The following is a 5,293-nucleotide window of genomic DNA, read 5'->3' as shown; positions in this document are numbered from 1 at the left end:
CCCGGGCCCCGCTCCTCGCCGGCTGCCCCGCCCGCCCCCGCGCGCTGCCTAACGGCCGCCCGCGCAAAGCCGCGCCCCCGCGGCACGGCCAACCGCCTATCGCCGCTCGCGGGCCCGCGTCACGCGCCGCGGGGCGCCGGGGGGGCGCGCGCAGTCACGAGACAGCTCGGGCTCGCGCGGGGGGGTGGGAGGGGGAAGGGAGAGGCCGTTCGCCTGATTGGCCCGGCGGCGCGCGAACCCCGCGCACGGCTATAATTGGGCTTGTGCGCGCGGCGTGCGCCCCGCAGAGCCGGGGGGGCCGGCGGTGAGAGCCGCGGGGCGGCCCCGCCCCTGCCCCGCCTCCCCGGCGGCGCGCGTCACCGCGGAGGGAGGGGGCCGCCCCACGGGGGTCGGAGCGGCGCGGCTGCCCGCGAAAACGGCCGCGCGCTGCGAGCCCCCCGCATCCCTCTGCGGGTGGGGCGGCAGGAGCTCGCGGAGCAGCCGGTAAGAGCCCTCCGCGGTGGGGGCGGTACCGAAGGGCTCCTCGGCACCCCCCGCCGGGCGAGCGGCGGGCGGGGCCTTGCCGCTCCGTGCGGGGCACGCGCGTGTCCCCCGCACCGCCGCACTGTCCTTCAGCGGAGCGCTGCTCGCGCGGATGTGTGTGCATAGAATTCATAGAATCATAGAATCGTAGAATGGTTTGGGTTGGAAGGGACCTTAAAGATCATCTAGTTCCAACCCCCCTGCCAGGGGCAGGGAAATCCTTCACTACACCAGGTTGCCCAAAGCCTCATCTAACCTGGCCTTGAACACCTCCAGGGACAGGGATGGGGCATCCACAACTTCTCTGGGCAACCTGTTCCAGTGCCTCAGTTGAGAGAGTTGGGGCTGTTCAGCCTGGAGAAGAGAAGGCTCTGGGGTGATCTTATTGCAGCCTTCCAGTACCTAAAGGGGGCCTACAGGAAAGCTGGAGAGGGACTGTTTACAAGGCTGTGTAGTGATAGGACAAGGGGCAATGGCTTTAAACTGAAAGAGGGGAGATTTAGATTAGATATAAGGAAGAAATTCTTTACATTGAGGGTGGTGAGGTACTGGAACAGGTTGCCCAGAGAAGTTGGAGATGCCCTATCCCTGGAGGTGTTCAAGGCCAGGTTGGATGAGGCTTTGGGCAACCTGGTGTAGTGGAGGGTGTTCCTGCCCATGGCAGGGGGGTTGGAACTAGATGATCTTTGAGGTCCCTTCCAACCCAAACCATTCTATGATTCTATGAAAGTCAGAAATGCAAGAAAACCAAAAGCCCAAATCCTTATTACTAATCTCATCTGTGTGTTTTGCCACTTCCATTAAAGCTGCTCTTTTTTGCTGGCATTTGTGTTTGCCATGGGAGCATATCTGTTGTTCCACCTTGCTTCTGTGGATCAGGAATTATGTTTTTGGCAGTTGGATGTCTTTCAGCATTTAGAATAACTGAAGGAGCAAGTGTTGAGAAGCACAAGGTGATGGATGTCTGAGGGAACTCTGAGGTTATTTGCTTTAGCTTTTTTCCTTGGTAGGCTCAGAAATACAGTCCTTGTGCCTTGCTTGATATCTGATGTTGGAAAAGGGATTTGCATTTACTATCTTTGACAGGAAGAGCAGCCCAAATTAATATTTAACACCAGAGAGATGCAAGATGTTTCTGATACACCAGAAAGAACAGTGCTGTATGGCCAAAAATATTTTTTTTTTCTTCTGAATGCTCTTTTTGTAATGCCACCATCAAGAGAAAAGATTCAGTTTAAATCTAATTATGAGGTTTATACTATTTTAAAAACATTTCAGAATTTTAAGGAATTTTGCCTCATCTAAAATTGGGTGTCTCTCGGACACTTAAAAGTGTCCTTAAAATTCTTCAATGTTTTTAAAATATTATAATCTATAAATGAGTTTTGAATAATACTTGCCATTGAAATACCTCAAAATTGTAAGTCTCACAACCATACATTTAGGCTGAGAGAGATCCTATTGAGAGATATCTACAAACATAGGTGATGATTAAGTTGCTCGTTACAGGATCTGCAAATGATGCAGGTAGGAATTAAGGGTAGATTTACTATTTCACACCTAAGTGGATTAATCAAGAGTTATAATATAAAATCAAGAGGATTTTCTTGGTGTTCATACAGCACCAGTGAACGGGGTGTTGCTGGCATAGCAATAATTAAAAGTCTTTGGCTGTAAACCTGTTGTGCAAAGGCTTAGACTTGTTACACCTTCACAAGATTTTAGCGGGCCTGTAAATCCAAGAAAGGTTGAAACCTCAGTGCGAACTCACTTGTGGCCAGTTTTGAAATCCAGCTGCTCTGTTTGTACCTTGTCCCGCTTCCAAACTGATACAGGCTGTACTGATTTAACGGCTAAGGAAGAACACGATCAGCACTAAACCACCTGGACACCATCCTCACAGGCTGGGGAGGATCGTTGCTCAAGGAAAGCTGTGTCTTTTGCTTCTCCATGGGGCTGGCAAAGTCCTTACCCAGCCGCCCTCCCCCTGCCAGCCCTGGGGTGCTGTGCCAGCTGTGTGTGACACAGGCCTCCTGTGGGCCTGAAGCCTCGTTCCTCTAGAGGGAAAATCTGCAAAAAGATCCTCAGACTCCTCCAAGGGAACTCACAGAACTGTAGGAGCACAGGTGACTGCCCCATCCCCTCTTTCATTTCTGTTCATCAGCCTGTCCTCACCAGTAGTGACAGACGAAGTGAGGGTGGTTTGCGTTCAGGCTACACACGTACCTACTGTGCTGCAAAACACAGAGCAGCCCTCAGTCAAACTCCTCAAAAAACTTTATCACCCAAAGTGTGGGTTTTTAACTCATTGGCTTTTCATTGAGAGAAAGGATCCTTTCGACCTTACTACTTCTTGACATCAGAAGAAAAATGGGACTAGAAGAGATTTTCTTTTGTGCTTTTTTTTTTTTTTTGTGTAAGAAACTTTAATTTTCTATGGAGCTGAAACATAGCTACTGCTGTTAAGTATTTCCTCTCTTTGAGTTAAGAATTTTTGCCCTTATCTTTACTAAAATGTCAGTAAACTGTCCCTGGCACATGAAGCTCACTAAGCACAGCCCTGGGGTAAATTGAAGGACTGGGAGTTTAGACCAGGTTTGTGGCTTTTTGCATAATGTCAACTCATTGTGCAATTCTTTATAGCATTGGGTGTGAGGAAAAAATGGAATACAAATAAAAAGGATTTTTTGGAAGGATCAGCAGGAGGGTTTAGTCAGAAGCATCACTTCTTTGAGTGAACCAGTGACAGAAACTTCTACTGGCACAATAGACAGGGTCAATCAAGGACAAGCAAAGTGGCTGGATACATCTTTCAGCAGCAGTGCCAGCTACTGATAGATTAAGCTGGCCATGAAATTGGACCTGAATCTGTTACGTAAAGCAGGACCTCACAGGTCTGTAACATAGGTATGATTCCAGATTGGCAAAGCTTCTGGGCTCTTAAATCCAAACTGTTTCCCGTCCATACAGAAATCTCCGTGAAGTGATGTACATGTGTATGGGGGGGAAGGGATGGGAACTTCGGCAGGCAAAACAGGACTGGTAAACCACAAAGTCACTACCCTGTCCGTATGCTGTGGAAGTTATGCGATGAGATATTGTTCAGGAGGCAAAAGTACGTATATCAGGATTCAGGGCTTTGACAGGCAGACACAAATTAAAGAACCTGGGCCAGCATACAGAATTTGGGGAGGAGGGGGAAGAGACACAAGCACTTTACAATGCTTCATCATAGCGCAATTCCTCTCACAACACAGAACTCCCTTTTCTGTGGGAAATGGCATACTCCAGAACTACTGTTTAATAGTGTTCCTCGGGATTGTGACCCCTGAGCCTAATTCTGTTTAATAACAGAGGAAATGCAATATTGCAACTGTTCTGCCTAACATAAGCTGGAAGTCAGGCTGAAGAAACAAGAGAAAGTTACTGCAAATTGATCTTCCCAGTGAACCCGAGCATGTGACATTTACTTAAAATAGTTACATGCGTTAAATTCTTGCAGTCAGGAATTACTGTCTGCCTTGACCTTACCCTCACATGTCCCTGGGCGGCTCAGTAAATATCTCCTCTTGTGGCCTATGAGTATGTGCAAATGCATCTTTCCAGAAATGCAGAACGTGAGTTTAACAACACAAAGAGAAGAAAAAGAAGACGCTGTGCACTGTCATGTCAAATGCCAGTCTCTCTTAGGAATGTTCGAATACGTGTAGTTATGTAGTCGGCAAACTCCTGCAAGATCAGCATTGCAAAGCAAAGACAGACGGATGTACAGACAAATTGATCAATCCAACGTGCGTATTCAGAAAAAAACACACGACCTTGGCTTTCTTTAAGACAATCCTCCAAAAGCTCTAATGTGAGCTACCAACTTTCATAAGGGGAATGATTAGTGAGTAGCGAATATGAGTTTCACCATCACGCATTTATTTCCCTTTTTGCAAATAATTTGTACATTTTACCTTATCGGAAGCTCTCGAGCTGACTCAACTTTTCTGGTTGCAAAGACTTCTGAGGAGATGAGAAACGTTAGCAGTTGCACAATAAAACCGCACGATAGTAAATAAGCTACATAAGATTAGGTATTACACTGTGTTATGAAATACAATTAATGTGTTATACAATTAAGCAATCATGGACTTTGAACTTAGGTTGTGTGGCCAGCCTTGCTGTTTTACTTAGGTCTGTGCTTACTACTGCAAGAAGTTGAGAGAATAAAAAATCAGCTCAATCACAACGCTTGACTATAAGGGAGAGTTTCCAGGGCTTTCTGTGGACAGAATCAATCCCATTCAGTGATGATATATACTGTAGACAGTGATGTTGAAATATAGATATATTTCATCAACAGAACTGGGAAAAAAAAGCTCATCGTTTCCAAATGAAATGTGGAAGCTGCATAAGGACAGTTATTGTAGAACAGCTGAACAACTTCTGTTTACATTCCCACCTAGGTCATGTTTCATAAACCTCTGATCATTCCTTCCACTCTATTCTAGACTATGTTGAGTTTGTCCATGTCTTTGTTGAACTGCAGAGTCCCAAAATGAACTCCCTCGTCATGTACTCCATCAGTGGCTTTGACTGTGCCAAGGGAAGGGAAATGACTGCTTTCCAGGTTTTATATGCAATGCCACTTTAATGGCCTACGATTAGATTTACTTCCTCTGCAGCAGCATGTTGCAATTGACACACATTCAGCTTTGATTTGCTATCCACGTGATCACTTTCGGAATATTTTGACTATTTTGAATGCATATACTTGATTTCAAAT

The sequence above is a fragment of the Tauraco erythrolophus genome, chromosome 8, assembly GCF_009769465.1.
Source record: "Tauraco erythrolophus isolate bTauEry1 chromosome 8, bTauEry1.pri, whole genome shotgun sequence".
In the NCBI taxonomy this organism is placed as follows: Eukaryota; Metazoa; Chordata; class Aves; order Musophagiformes; family Musophagidae; genus Tauraco; species Tauraco erythrolophus.
The sequence above is the reverse complement of the archived record's forward strand: the minus strand, read 5'-3'. Positions refer to the sequence as shown.